Below are 15,883 nucleotides of genomic sequence, written 5' to 3' on the forward strand. Positions count from 1 at the left end.
CTGTCATGGTCACTAACCCAAACACAGTGACAGTATCAGCTCCACAGTTAACTTCTCATTCAGTTGTGTTTCTGAAAATAACAATTGCTGCAAGAAAACTAATGGTAGAGATGCAGCATATTTTGCACATAATAATAATTTATTGCCTTTTATTTTAAATTACAGTATAAAATTTAGGGGGCAAATCTCAAATCCTGTGAAATCTATGGCGCAATGGCAGTGTATTTGAAAGAACTGTACATTTGTCCCTAAATCTTGCAAGTCCTTAAGTACAATTTCCTTTCTTGCATGCCACTCACCTTTAAGATGATACTCCTTTTTTGGCATTATTAATTATCATTATTGTTGTTGCTGTTATTATTCCAGGAGATCTGTATGGGAGGAACTCTGAAATCTGAATTAAAAATAGCATTTTCATGTCCTCCCACTCACTGTACTTCGTGCACAGAATGCCTTTTATAAATGCAGACTTGCTGCTTGGCTAGATAAAAGAAGCTGTCACTTCATTTCCATAACGAAGTCGTTCCCAGGAGAATTTCATTGTTTTAGCAATAAAATTTTTCTAAAAGGCCTTTTATTTTGCCTGAGAAAGGTAACAGAAATGAACTTCTGAGTGGTTATTCCACAAAACAGTTAGGAGAAAGCAAGACTGTCTTGATTTGATATAAGGAGATTTGTATGTGTATGAATTCCCTTTCGTGTAAGATGAGAATAAATTCCTAACTGAAAATCAAGTTAGAACCCCCCGCTTACACAAAATCACTTTTTTTTCCCCTTGATTGCAGAGACATCACACGTCTTTATCAGCACTCTTCTGAATAAACTTGGTCATATCCTTAAGTTCAGCCCTATTTCAAAAGCCACTTGCATGACTTCTGATTCAGATGCTTCCCTGAATTAAAGGCAGTCATGGATAATCATTACCAGTTATTACAATGTGTTGATTTTGTTAGCAGGTATGTCCTTACTCTTGGGAAGGAATGATCACTGTATGCTGTATTGAGGCTGAGCGCTCCTTGAAGCAAGGACCATGCTTTTGCTCTGTGTACATATGCTGTCGAGCCCAGTGGCAGGCCCAGTCCTTCCTTGCCCACGTGCAGCATGCTGCCATGGCCTCTCTCACCACTTCTCCGGAATTTCTCGCCCCTTCTCTCAGCTGGTCAGTGTCCCATGCCAGCATGATGTTCCTTTTCTCTGAATACTGAACATGCTAAAGCATGTCAGAATTAGAGCATCAAAGAAGTGCTGATATAGAAAGCATACACAGCAAGCGAAAGGTCCTATGGCTTGTGTTTAGTTCTCTCCTTTTTTTTTCTTTTTTTGGGGGGTATCTGTCATTTGTCACCCATTTTGAGCAATGTTTGCGTTTTGCTAAGTATGAATCGACGCAATTACCACTTCAGTCACCATAGACAGCCTACTACTATAGGTAGGTACATGTAATCAGGATCAAAAGGGAAGAGGAGAAAAACATCTTCGTAATCAAGAAAGCCTTTATGGATTCGGCATCACACTTAAAATTGCATTGTATTAAAGAAATGCAACAATTTCGGAAATTATTATTTATAGGAAGGTTTGTGAATTCAGGATGTGATATTCTGACTCACCCAACAGCAAACATGTTTGCACTCCGGCTGGTATGACTCACGCTGGCATTTGTCTTAAGTGTGGCAATTGTTTTAGCCCTCAGCTTGGTGTACGATGAATGAAACGGCTGAGGTCCCCTGTTGCAGATTTACTACGTGCCGCTACGCTGGTAAATCGCAGGCTCAGCTGTAGAGTATTTCCTGTAACACACACACACCCACACACATGCACGAACATGCACATACACACACATACACGTGTGCACCCCCCCCTGCTCCCCAAGTAATACTTTACTTTAAAATACTAGATTCATAGAAAGGAAATGCATAATTACAGTGCTGGCTTTTGCACCACATAAAGCAGCCCACATCAAAAGATGTTTGCCATTAATGTTTCAACAGGTAATCTCTGGATTTACTGCCAAGCTGTGTTCCTGTTACTTAGCGCTCGGTGTCGAAATCGTTGAAATCTTTGTTGTAAGCCAGCATAGTCATCTTAAGCCTGCAAAAAAGTTAGTCAATAGTGCCTTTGTTTTCCAGCACTGTGTTTCACGTTGCATCAGCAGCGCAGAAGATGGCCACGCTGGAAGCGGGGAGGAGGTTAAGGGTGGGTTCTGGGCTGGCTTCCTAAGGAAGCGAGGCTCACGTGGTGGCATTGTTTGTGCCTGCGCCCGTGTGTGTGTCCCCAGCCTGGCAGGTCGCATTTCTCGGGTCCTTCTCAACCCAACCTGCTGCACAGGTAGAGGCTACAGGGGAGCTGCTCCCTGAAGGCTTTGTGTAAGAATAGCTGTGGGAACCCGTGGCTGAGCCCAGTGAGGGAAAGGCCATGGCCCCAGCTCAAATCTTACTGGCACCAGGGAATCGGTACGGTGGGCATCCACTGAGATTACTGCTGCTGTCAAAGATCAAGTCTTTTTGCTGGTATTTGTTAATGCTACAACCCACGGAACTATCTTCTTCAGGTGGTTTTGTCTTTGGCTTGTTAAAATACTGCAAATAAACAGAACCTTAGCCGTTGGTTTTGGTGCTGCTACGCTTTGGGACTCACAGCATTTGTATTCCCCCTTTGCCACCGTCTGTTTGCAAGAGAGCTGTGGCCATCATCTGTGAGATGTCTGTACGTTTAACAAAGGCCTAGCCCTTGGGCTCGTTCTCATCTGTAACAAGTTACAAGGGTGCTGCAGTTCTTCAAATACGCAGGAGGCTCATTGTCTCAACTCAGGGCTGAGCTGCATTTTTTGCATAATAGCTTCCACAAAAGAAAAAGAGAAATATTTATGTCATGTAACAGAAGCAGCCAGAGTGGTTATTTTTATTGCTTATATCTGTTCAACATTACTGGCTCTGAGCCTGAATTATTATGGACCATTTGCATTGTTTTTCCAATCTCTTCTGCTCAGAAGACCTGTAGGAATGACTGTGTTACGAACATGCAGGCAATAGGGTTGTTTTTACTTAAAACCTCTCTGTGAGAATGAAGAAAGTTGGCATGCTAAGAGAAATGTAGATCTGTGTTGAAGTTCCCCCTCCTCCCCCCCGCTATTCCTGCTTTGATAGCCATGAGAAAGTGGCAAATAGGGGGTGCTGATGTTAGTGGGGTGATGGATTTTTATTAAAAAATACATCATTAGCATCTGATAGGAGGTATTTGTGAAGTATTTTTCTTCTTCCAGTTCTGTACTGTTGCTTCTTAGGCAAAACAACCTAGACACTCTCCTGTTAGTTTTCTTTTCACCTGGTGGCATTGTGTGTTGCACCCACTGCCCACCTCTTTACTTGCTCTTTTAATACCTTATGCTGCATTCTCTTTGTGGGGAAAATCCCGCAGAACTTAGAAACTAAGCACAGTAAGTGAAGCACAGAGCTAAGCACAGTTTAACCCAAGTCTTGCTGTAAAAAGTGGGTATTACTGAAGTACAAATAATGAGTATCGTTGTGATTGCTGTTATTTGTGGAAAGGTGGTGTCTCAGAGGTCCTAGTCAGATTTGTGTTTGTATTGATATTAGGCATTGTATAAAAGGAGAGTGTGAGTTTGAGCTGGCATGTGTGTTTTTATATTTACAACCCTGTGGTTATGAACCTTCATCTATTTTCTGATCTCTTGTTCAAGTGTGTTGGGGTTAAGGAATGGGTAATGAGAGCAGCAGGGACTGCTCTGGGACCAAAGTTGCTTCCATGGTTTCCAGATAACAGGTTTGCAAGGACGGATATCCAGTGAGTAGGGCTGAAAAATCCCATTCCCAGTCTGCTTGCACAGGTTAATGCTAAAACGAGGGGCGGTTTACCTGAGCCTTAAGTCAGGAAAAATAGCTGCTGTGGATGAAATAATGATGAATGATGTTTTTTTAGATTAAATCTTGGGACACCAATTTCTAGATGACTAACAGTGAACGTTAGTTGTGCAGAATCAGTGGTCATCTTCAGTAGTGGCTCCTGCAGTGGAGGGTGTGAGGTGCAGCCTTACATCTTCAGCTCCACATGCTGGTCCTGTCTGTCTGCTGTTTGCAGACAGATGTTCCCATCCTGCAGCCCTTCATTTTCCTGGTGAGTAAGCACTTGCACTGGAATTGCCATTCACAGAGGAAAGATGCCCTGGGCTGGGACGGCCCATGGATGTGTTCACAGAGCTGAGGAAGGTAACATGTTCCCCCTACTACAAATTGCAGGCCAGGATGGATTGCCTCCTTGTTTGAGCCCCATGATCTGCATGCTGTTTTTCTGGTTTAGGACCTGCAGGATATGCAAAGTGCTGACAACTTGATTTACTATTCCCTTACACCCAGATACAGTTATTCACCCTGCACAAAGTGGGTGTAACGCCTTGTGAAGTTGGGCATTTCACTATGGGCCACATGCAGAGCCATGGGAAGTGCTTGTTTACGTGACAAAGCTGTGGAGAATGAAGCTTCAGATGAGGAATGGATGCTAAACAGAAATCTGTGATGCCTGCCTGTTTTATGCAAACAAAACCTCTTTTGTGCTAAGGTGATATTCCTTCACCATAGCCTTAAAGTAGGCATAATTGTGATTTAAGTCTTTTTTACACTAGTAGAACAGTTAATGTAAAGATGACTCAGCCCCATCAGGAGCAGCCTCTACACTAGACAAAATGTCAGGAGATTTTCAGATGGGTAATGTTTGGCATGGCTGGAGTAGAGAAGCTTTTATTAACTTGAAATCTAAAAGATAGTTAATTGTTGGTTGGTTTGTGGTTGGGGTTTTTTTTTTTTTTTTCATTTCCATTAGAATCTTTTTTATATATGTAAAATCAGCTAAATCTGTTGAAAACCATTTAGAAGTTTTTTCTCTGACATGATAGATAATATGCACATTAGGTAATTGAAATAGCACACACTCCAGGAAGATACAACCTTGCCTTTCCCATTTGCGGTGGGCAGGCTTAAACCTGTCTAAAACCGTTTCATGCAGAGGGAGAATAAAGGAGGAAATGAATTACAGTTTTATTTGAGTTGAAGGATTAGTTGTGGGATAATAGCAAACAACGAAACAAGTTGGGAACAACGCTGCTGTCTCTTAAACAGTTTTATTAGCTTATGCTGATTTGTGAATTAGGAAAACCAAATTACGTGATGCAAGAGAGCAAGGAATGGCAATTAAAAACCTGCAGGAAAGGACTGGAAAAATGGTGATCTCTCACTGCCTGCTCTTCAAAGCAAGATGGAGAGCATGACCTTTTCTTGGAATAAATACAGGGTATTGCACAGAGCCAACTTTGGGTTTTCAGTTTTGCCAATTTGCAGTTGCTCACTTGTACTATGGTCCTTATTTGTTGATTGCCCTGGGGTCCAATTTTAGTATCTAAATACTCCTAAGAAGTACTTCCATGTTCTTTGATTTGAGGTCTGTTCACCTCTCAATTACACTTCTAATCTGTCATCTCAATCTTTGAGTCCTTTTTAGCACTCAAAGGCAGGGCTGTGCTGTGATATTTGAATAGCCATAATGCTGTGGAACCATGAAAAACAGCTTCCTTGTGTAACACTTCCCATTTATAGCCAAGATGTGATCGGTTACTGTGTATGTGATAATGATTCATTGATCATGTTGAAACTTCTGTTGCAAAGCCTGGTTAAAACCTAGTTGTACTGCAAACCGGCCTTCGCTGATGGTCCCTCCAAGTTATGACGCTTTTGCATGTTCCAAGAAGAGCATGTCATCACAGCCCATTAGACCTGCATAGCAAAAAGATCATCCCAATTAGGGAATGAGTGCTCTGCTCTTCAGGCAAGGATTGTGCTTCAAGAAGTAGTGTATCTCTCCCTGTATGTCCTGAAGTTTGTGCCATGGTGTCTTTAAATCTTAAGCATAAAAATGTCTGGGAACATTTGCAGGCAGACGTGCCTTGCCCCTTGCAGAAAGAAGTGCCTACGGGTAAGGTCAAGTGAGCAAGTTGAAGCAGATTAAACTAGCTTGTGAATTTACAGCGCATCATCTGCTCCATAATAACTGGCTGTGTGCATGGTGCAAAGGCACCCTATGGTAAATACAAGGTCTCTCGCCCTTTTTTCCCTGAGGGCTAGGCTACCTTGCTTCGTGTCATCTTTCCTGTGAAATAAGAGTGCATGAAGAAGTATATCTGCCACAGAGTACCACTGTGCTGTATCGCACAGATGCTGCTTGTGACTTGTTCCTGTGTCCGCGCGCTGGCAGGGGTCTGCAAGACAAATTCCAGACTGATAGCAAGATAACTGGATACTTAGCACGCAACGCTTGCTCCTGTTTCAGTGATCAGAGCCCTTGTGTAGGCAATTGGAGCTTTGTTTAACTCGAACAGAATCAAAATCCTAGTCCTGCCTGTTGAAGTTAGTGGAAGGACTTTCACTGAGTGTGGTGGGTTTCAGCCCGGTGTTACATACAGCTGACTCTCCAGGGAGGCTCAGAGGAGTCCATGCAAGCAGGTGCTGCAGTATATGGTATGGGAGACAAGGTCTGCATGGAATAAACTTCCCTACTCTTACTAAAAATAATTGGAAGCCATCTAATTTTGGCATTAACATTAAATATTTATCGTAGTTTTTTGGACTCCCATTTTCAGGTTCCCCTGAATGTTGAATGACAAGAGATGAAGATTAAAAAATGGAATTTTTAGGAGATTTTTGGATTGCCAGATTATTGGGGAAAAAAACAGAAATAATTTTGAAAATGCTGAAGTGTTTCATTTTAACACTTAGAAACAAAATGTTTTGCGTATTTTGACCTTGGGTGGTTTTTTTTTTTTTTAAATCTTGAGATTCACATAATTTAAAGAAAAAATAAATGGCTTGAAAATAAATTGGTTTGGGTTAAGCAAAATTTTAAGGGTTGACTTAAAAATAGGTTTGGGGTTTTTTTCTCTTTTTGGTCTGCTTTCTAAAGTTAAAAAGCTTGTGAGATCATGTCTGATGGTATGCTCCTCTGTCAGATAAGCAGCAGAGTCCCATTTTAGTAGAGGAGAGAAGCTGTTGACCAAATTCCTGGAAGTGTAGCCAGGGCCTGGGTATCTGAAGGATCTTGAGGTTGCAGTGCCTCTGTCACACAGGAGCTGTACTTCCAGCTCAGAGTCTCTTAAGCTGGGAAGACTTTTGTAACAGGTATCTTGCATTGCTACAATCCATCAGGGAGAGGACAAAGACACATGTGACTGAGACTAGTGGTCATCATCATCATTGCCAGTACACCTTGGAGAGTCCCAGCCAGCTGCATGCTGGTTCATGGAGGCTGCTCTGTGATGGCTTAGCCTCAGCCAGTAAATACTGGAGTAGTCTTACACCAAAGCTGGATCAGCTGGGCAAATACTGGTTTGCATTTTGGAAGGTTTTGTTGTGTTGCTTTGTATGTTCAATCAAAACAGACTGTGTCAGGGCTGTAAACTTTTTTGAATAGTTATCATTGTGTTGCCTTCCCTCTGCTCTTCACCCATGAACTGCTCTTGTCCATCTGTCTGACTTGTTTCCTGTCTTCACATAGGGTGAGATTCATCTGCATTCATCTGTCGCCATCTAATCTGAGCTCAGTGTCTAGACTCACTTTATGGAGGGAGAGGAGCAGACCTTTCTAGAGAGTGATTCATTCAGTCCTAAAGCAGATGCTTAAGATAGGTCAAATTAATCATTTTCTAGATTGCCTAGTTTCCTCCACTGAAAGTAAAGAGAGCTTGCACTGTCTCAGGTGTAGACTTTTGTCCTGCACGTGTTTTCGGTTCAGGGACATGGATTCCACCATAGCACTGATAGGATGGGATCCGTGTGCACGAATGCTGAAATTACATGTGAAATGTTTGAGGAGCCTTATGTAAAGAAGATAGGAAAGGTTTCTGGCACAAAGTGAAACTAAGAATTTAGGAAGCACAAGTAGACCATGGGAACCTGGCTGAATGAAAAAGTGTTCAATTTGGGCCCTGTGGAAATACACACTCTATTTTAAGTATTCTGTGCGGAGTTCACATAAAATGAAGTGCAGCAGTTTTCCCAGACCCCGGTAAAAAGGCTGAGGATAGTCTGATACCTTGTACAGTAGGTCAAAAAAATAAAGAGTTGGTCCACAAAGAAATTCTGTCCAAAAAAAAGTATGAAAGAACTGCACGATATTAAAAATCTCAGATGTGAAAAATACTTCCTACTGAGGAATAGCAAGTATGTGTGTGTATGTATTTTTGGTTTCAGTACTCCTCCGTTGCAATATTACAGATAACCACAGAAATAGATAGGTGTTTGCGTCCCCTTAGAGGAGTTCATTGAGAAGAAAAAACTTCCTGTGTGGGTCTCTCTGCACACCGTGGGCTCTGTTTGCAGACACTTTTCAAAACAACAACCCTGAGTAGTTTTTTCTTCCTCTTGTTATGGCAACAGAAGTATCCAAGAACTATTTTAATTATGTATCTGCCTCAGCAACTCTGAACTGGGTTTTAATTGTTGGTAATAAGAAGTACAGAGCAAGTGACTCTTCCTATCCTAGATCAGTGTTTGATGTACACTCACTCTGTACTGGAATCGCCATCCTGGGAGCTCATTACAAATGCATTTGCTTCAAGGAGATGTAGGAATCAATTGTTCATTTGCTAAACAGCTTTATGGATATTCCTCTTTTTATTCCTTGCTTTCCTTTCTTACTTTGTTTTGCTTTTCTTTTACAGCTCTATCTTACTTTATTTGAAAGAGGAAAGCCAGTGAGGACCTGTGAACAATCCGGCAGTTTGTGAAAAATCTTCATGCTAAAGGATAATCCAGAATTCCCCGAAGAAGAACATAGTGAATGTTGTGAGTTCCTAGCAGCAATAACGTGTGCTTGCAGTTGTGTCTTTTGGGGGGGTGGTATCTGCACTGTAGTGTTTGCTCCCATTCCTGTGATGTACCGAGCATCTTTTCACTTTGCTGAAACCAAAGGCAGGTAGGTGTGTCTGGCTGTGTCTGCAAAGCCAGATTTGAAGTTCTCTTCCTCTCTCTTTTTTTCTTTCTTTTAATGTCTTCAAGGGCAGAATAGTGTTATCTAAGGAAAGATGCTGGGTTTCTTTTCCTTGGACTGCCGCAGTTACTTAACACATTACCATTGCTTTTTAGTTAAATATGTAAGCCTGCATTTGAAGGGCTTGTGACTGTGTAACCTAAGAAGAATGAAGAGTATTATGGATAACCGTTCAGCAATCTACAGGTCAGATTCAGGAGTTTTCTACATGCTCATACAATGGCTGAAATTATTTGGCCGCTTTCAAATTAGAGGAATGCAAATGTGGTTATTTGCGCCTGGTATTCCAAACTCCTATTGCTTTGATCAGTTTGTTGTATTAGTTTGAGTATTTTCAATACAAATGCTCCTCTCGGAGGTTTGTGTTCATGGGAATTGGAGCAGCACACCTTTCAGAGGGAAACACAGTCATATAACCAAGACCCTGATCCAGCTGCAGCATTTAATAAAAGAAACTGTTCCCATGAGGGATGGCTAAAGAGAAGGCAGAAATATTTTTATGGTCATTGTTTTTCTCATGAAGCCCACTGCTTTTCTGGGTTGAAATGGGCAAATGTGTTAAGATCAAATGTAAACATCCTCACAAACAGAGGAAAACAAGAATTCTCTGCCTGCCAGGTTTGAAAATAATCCTTATTTTTGTTTTAAGAAGGAACCATGGGAATTTAAAAATTATGTAAGTTAGTATTTAAATCCTTATGCCGAAAGTACACAGTGGTCCTTCAAGATGTTAGTAGTGATAAAACAGCTGCAGATTCTTCTAGTTTGAGCAAATTAGGTTTTGCACTTTCCATGAATTTAGTATAAATATATTTTCTGATTGTTGGGCATGCCGTCTAGCTCCCTGAAATTTGGATGCTCTCCTTTGCTCTGCTTTTCCCTTTGGGTTCAGGCAGCAGACTGAGACAGAGTCTAAGCAGTGCAGCTTTCCCAAGAGCCACTTGCAAAATAAAGGTTAGAGAAGACACTGAAAAATCTTCATCATCTCTCCCCTTTCCCACATGCTTTGATCTACAGTGAAATAGTTAACAAAGCTGACATTTGGAGTTGTTAGTTACTAGTACCACTAAGCTGCCAAGTTAGTAACTCATTAAGATGAATAAGGGGCCTCTGAGACCTGGAGCTTCTCACTCTCTATGTAACCAAGCAGATGTGGCCATATCAGCTTATTCCCACACTTTGAAAGGCTTCTTTGAAACCACAAGGGCTTACTTTGCACGCTGACATCCTAGAGCAGAGGAGGGCAGTCTTAAATAATAATAATAATAAAAAACTGTCCTAGCATGCAAAGCTGTTGGGATAACAGGAGATGTTTGTTCGAGATGTTGCAATTACCTCCCCTGATTGCAACAGCAGCACCACCTCATGCCAAGGAGAGCGTTCCCTGGGTCCTCTAAGGTGTGTAGTGTGCCAGATCAGCCAGATGATAAACTGCATGAGAGAAGGAGGCAATCACCAGCCATTACAGGGGATGGAGTATCTGTCAAAGATGCTGTTTCTGTGATTATTACATTCTGCCCTGTCCTAAACGGTTTAAAATGAGCCCACTTAAAGTGCAGCATGGTGGTTTGCTATTGTGGTGCCAAACCCCCGAATTACACTCATGAAGCCCAGGTTTGTGCGGAAAAAGCAGCACTCTTCTCACCAGGTACAGATGGAAAGAAAGTGCTCTTGAGAACGGCTCTCACCCTGGCATCGGGGAGTCATTCGTAGGTGATGGAGAGCTCTTTAGAGGTTTCTTGAGAGTGCGTCTTGTCACCTGGCTTCTGCTGGGAGGACAGTGCTGCAAGAAGGAGGCGGTCGGCCAGGCTCCTCCTCTCCCCTCCCATCTTTCCTTTATCCTCTTGGGGAGACAAGAATACCAGAGATGAGGAGGGATGGTGTTTCTGCTGAAAGGAAATGCCGGCATATAATGATTTTACTGAAAAATAACTGCTCTCTCTTCCCTGAGTGTTTGCAAGGTCTTGTCACGTTAAGATGTGCGGAAAGCAATCAGACCTTTCCCATTGCAAGCGGTAGCTGCTCCCATCCCTTCCGCTGCCTCCTCCTGCCACCCAGGCAAATTTCAGAGGAAGGGGGGTGTGAGGAGGGAGGGGGGCAGTAAATTGGGACCAGCATCTTGTATCCACCTAGAAACTGCCTGTTTACTAAACAGTACAAATTTCTCGCTCTCCTCGTTCGGATGAAGCACATTTCTGGAATAGCAGAGCTTGTACAAATCGAGTCCATATTCCTCTTTCGCAGAGAGAAAAAGGGACGTCAGGAGGATTTGTTAAGGAGGAACGTTTATTTCACTTAGCGAGGGGTAAAAATGAAGCGAGGCGAGGCTCCTTTGCTCTCGCAGGGGGGGTACCTTGCAAATTCCAGCATACAGTTTTGTAATTTTCTGGTAGTATTTAGGTATCCTGAGGGTTTTTTTCCATCCTGAAAACATACGTCGCAGCTTTTTCGGAGTGGTAGCCGCACAAGCACAAACACATTCTGACAGGAGCAATGAATAAACTCTTCGTGTTCCTCACTCGCAGGCATTTCTTCACTTTTTTTTTTGTGCTTATGCGAAAACCTCTGGCACAGTTTGTGGGAAATGGAAAATAAATCTCTAAATCCAGTATGTGTCAATAACTGAAACATCTCCAGTTGATCTCGTATCTATAGCTGTTATTTTGGGCAAACTGCAGATGGCAGGATAGTAAACATCCCCGCTTCTCGCTCCGACAGGCTTTCCGTGCCCGCCTTTGGTGGGAACCTGCCGCCGTAAGAGCTGACCCTGGAGAGGGTCTTGGGGACTGCAGCCGCCCAAGGCTTAGCCCCGGTCCCATCCCATTTTTTGAGCTGCTGCCGCCTCCTTTCTCCACTCCTTGGCCCTCCTTGCTCCTTTCACCCCGGTCCTATCTCGTCTGTACTCCTCTGGCTGCCAGCTGTTTTTGCTGGCACCTGGACCTGTGGTGGGGCTGGGAGCGAGAGCTCCTGGAGCTGATGTCAGTGCCGCTTTCTGAGCCGCCCGGCCAGGCTGGCGGCAGCCTGGGCACACCCTCTCCCCAGAGCATCACCTTCTCCGCCTGCCCACACTGCCGCTGCGGCAGCCCCTCGGAGAGGAGGCACACACGAGTGATGAAAATTGAACGTTAGCGAGCCTTTTACGGTGGTTTTGGGTGAGCGGCTGTCTCCCACGCCTTGAACCTCAGCGCTGGGTTTGTGGCACGGTTGGAAGCGATGCCCAGTGTCTGTTCAGTGATGAGCTGTGCACACCTTGGAAGAGCGCGATGGGAAGTTTTGACAGATGGCAGCCTTAATGTTTTTGAACGTCTTCGCTTTTGAATCGCTTTGGTATCCGTATGCTAAACCACTTCATGGTTTTCTACGGAAATTACTAGGCTGCTGACAAAAGAGAGCTGTGTGTGTCCATTCTTCCAAATAACTGCCCAGTGCATGCCACTCGGTATTTATAGGGAGAGGGAAAAAGGGAAGAATCGCTGTCATTTGAGAAATGTCTCTTAGAAATGGCAGTAATTTATTCCCAGGCATTATTCTTCATTAAGAGCTACAGACAGCTGCAGCTTCCCTTTAAATAGAAATTGCACTCTGTAGGCATGCTATACATAGGGCTTCAGGTTTCTGACATTTCTCTGCCAAAAATCAGAAGTATTTCTCACCAAATAAATGTTTATTCAGAAAGTCTTATTTCCTGGCTTTTATTTCACGTCACATGCTTCCACTGGCCAGACAAGAACGGCTCAAGGCTGACATTTGGGAGAGGAAGCTGAAATGGTTTAGGTCTCCTGCAGGGCTTCAAAAAAAATCTCTGACCGTAACTCTGGGCCTTCAGTTTGGCAGTTTATTTTAACTGATGAACATTAGATTAAAAAGGATGTTGCAGAAATACAGCAGAGCTACTGTGTCTGTGCAGAAGCGAAGGGGGCGGTGGTGGGTGTTTCTGTGCATCAGGTTGGCTCACCCCTTCTCCCGGCCCCTAACCCGCCATCCTCTGAGTGCGTGGGCAGCAAACCTGCCTCGGGGGCCCACAGCAACCGAGCTGTTTCGGCGGCGGGGGATCTCCCATACGGTCAGTGTACGGGCACCTGCGGACAGCGCGTGAGAGCTGGGATGTGTCTGCTTGCCTCGGCCACCCAGCAGAGGTGGCCAGGGTGGCTTTGAGTCCTGCAGAAGGATGTGCAGTGATGAGGCCGTAGGACACCAGCGCTCAGGGACCGACTCGGGGCCAAACGCCTTTTTATTCACATCTGTGCAGCTTCCTTGGATTTACCTCTCTCTTCTCCACATTCCTGCTGGCTGGCTCCTTGACTCACAACTTCCTAACCTGTCTTTTCCCTGCTGTCTTTTCCAGCCTGGACTGCTGAGCTTCTTCCTTATTTGTCTCCAGGGCTTATCTGCTGGATCCACACTTTACATTCAGTGTCCCAGCCCCTAGCACTCCAGTAGATGACTTTGCTGTTGTAGCAGCCCCACTTGGTTGCCTTTTGTAATTTGTGGCTGTGCTGTTCCTGTCAAATACAAGATGTCTTCCTCCTCCTCTCTTCCCCCAGTTCTCCCTGCACCCCTAAGTTTATGGCTTACAGTATGCAATCTGTGTATTAAAATAATTTTTAGTTAGGTCATTCATTACTCTCTTGCTTTCTTCTCAGCCGATACAGCTTCCAGAGAACTGAGAAGTTGTAATTTCTCCAGGGCTAAAATCCAAGTCTTTGATAGGCAGGCATGATGCCTGGGGCCACTACATGTTGCTACCGGTTGTCAGCTCTGTAAAACTTACCCTGCAGAGCAAAGAAATCTGGGCACAAAGATTGTTCTCTTCTCTTACCGTGGCAAGCTGTAGTTTCCCAGTCTGTTCTGCCTTCCTTCATTGTCTTCCAAGCAAATGGCTTTAAGATTATGACTCCCATGTTTGGACTGAGAACAGCTTTTGCCTGAGCAAACAGATTTCTCTTTGGCAGCCACTTTAACTGCTGCCCCAGCTTTTCTCTGTCAGCTTTGTTTCATGATTTGGCATTAGAGAAGTCCAGACCGTACTAGTGCATTGGAGCGAGTAAACACAGCAAGGAAGGCAGGTGAATGTGTTTGTTAATGATTACAATACCAGGGTGGTGGCATTGTGGTCCATGAGAGCAAACCATCTCCTGTAGTTCAACAGTGTAGCTTATGGTTGCTCTTGTTTCTAACTCAGTGGTGTCGACTGGTGAAACTTCAAGTCCTTGCTTGCAGCACTCCTTGGTCCAAAGCTGCTCTAATATTTGCAAGTTGTGTCTGGGGTGAAGCTGACCAAAACACAGGTGTCCCTTGCCTATGAGAATATTTCTGCTGCTGCTCTTCTGCCTCTCCTCTGTTTCACTGCTGCTTTGTTGTACTGCTGTGTTAGTGAGCATCACTGGTGAGCTGGTTTACTGTGCCTACAATGACCCTAACAGTATCTAGTAGCCTGCTGATGCTTCTCTCAAAGCTGATAATATTGGTGGCAGCAGCAGCAGGGAGAGAATATAAATTAAGATCTCCTAGAGGGGAGGGTTTTTGCCATTTTCTGTTTGGAGCGCGCATTCAAAAGGAAAGGCTGCTGCTCCTGGTAGGTTAATTAAAAGGGATCATGCGCCCTTTGTAGCAGAATACTATTCTGAACAACTTGTTCATTCATATTTATTCCAGGTTTGTTTGCAGCCTGCCAGGCACATTGACCGTGGATGCTTATGTTGGGAAGGAGTATTAGATAGTCTTACACAAACTGTCACTGATACTGTCAGTGTTCCTTCTCAGTGAGTTTTATGTTTCTAGTTGTTAATTGGCATTGGTGTTTCCAGCTGCAGACATTGATGAATGTTTCAGAGGCACCTGATGGCACAAAGGTCAAGAGGAAGAAGATAAAGAAGCAAGTTGCTAGGATTGCTCTTAGCTTCTTTCCCTGTTGAGGTGTCAGAACTATAGACAGGCTAAGGAAACCTGAGATGCTGTAGTCCTTTATTTATTTCTAATGGCTTTTCCTAGCAGCTCTTTAAATAATAGAAAAACCCTCCCCACTATGGCAAATGAAGTTTATTGCACTAGTGCAAGTTATTACCAAGTTATTGCACTAGTAATAAAAGAAATCTGGGCAGTGAGGGCTGCATTAGATGAGGAGAGGAAGGTTATTTGTGGGTTTCTGTTCCAGGCAACCTTCAGTCAGAATTGGGGTGGTGATTTATAAATTCCCTTTGTCTCACTTTCAATGTTTGGACTGCAGTGAATCCTGCTAAAGCATTACAAAAGCTGTGCCAGTTGAAAGAAGCTGGGCAAAATGTGGTTTGGCTTCCCTGATGGGTGGGCATTTGTGACCAGAGCTATGGAGATTCCTTACAATGGAGAGGTGTCCGCAATGGAGGCAGCGGGCAAATTGTGCTTTAAGGCTTCAGCTGCCAGGAGTTTGTCTCTGGCAGATAAAACCTTTCTTCTCAACAGCTTGATTTAGCATTTCTGATGCTAATAGATCACAAAAAGAAACCTCAGGTAACATGAAGCTCTGATGAAGTAAAAGTGAGTTTGACACTCGGTGGAGCAACAGGAAGAGCACTGGAGAAGCTAACACTTCTCATGTTCACAGTTAAAGTGCTTTGGGTCTATTTTACATTTTTGGAAAGGAGTGTTGGTTATTTGTTTTCTTGTAAAAGCATGCACTGCAAGTGACTTTGTTAAAGAATCAGCTTGTTATGGGGGAAAAAAGGCAAAATAATGTCTCTCTGTCATTCAGTCTGTGTTATCTACTGCTGTTGTTTGAGGTGGGAAGGTCCTCGTAACTTGTTTCTGAGTTAAGACACGTCCATTAGATTCACGGTGAGAATTACCAGGATTCTTT

The 15,883-nt window shown here is 43.6% G+C and overlaps 1 protein-coding gene across 11 annotated transcripts in view; it reads left to right on the forward strand.

The window, feature by feature from the left end:
- ATXN1 (ataxin 1) overlaps positions 1-15,883 on the forward strand; it is a 255,766-nt gene that overhangs the window by 152,510 nt on the left and 87,373 nt on the right. For all 11 annotated transcript variants that reach the window (XM_041118334.1, XM_041118340.1, XM_041118339.1 and 8 more), the window contains one exon: positions 8,720-8,843. The gene's annotated coding sequence lies outside the window, so the exon portion shown is untranslated. The remainder of the gene's footprint in view (positions 1-8,719; positions 8,844-15,883) is intronic.

Source organism: Aquila chrysaetos, chromosome 18, assembly GCF_900496995.4.
Source record: "Aquila chrysaetos chrysaetos chromosome 18, bAquChr1.4, whole genome shotgun sequence".
In the NCBI taxonomy this organism is placed as follows: domain Eukaryota; kingdom Metazoa; phylum Chordata; class Aves; order Accipitriformes; family Accipitridae; genus Aquila; species Aquila chrysaetos.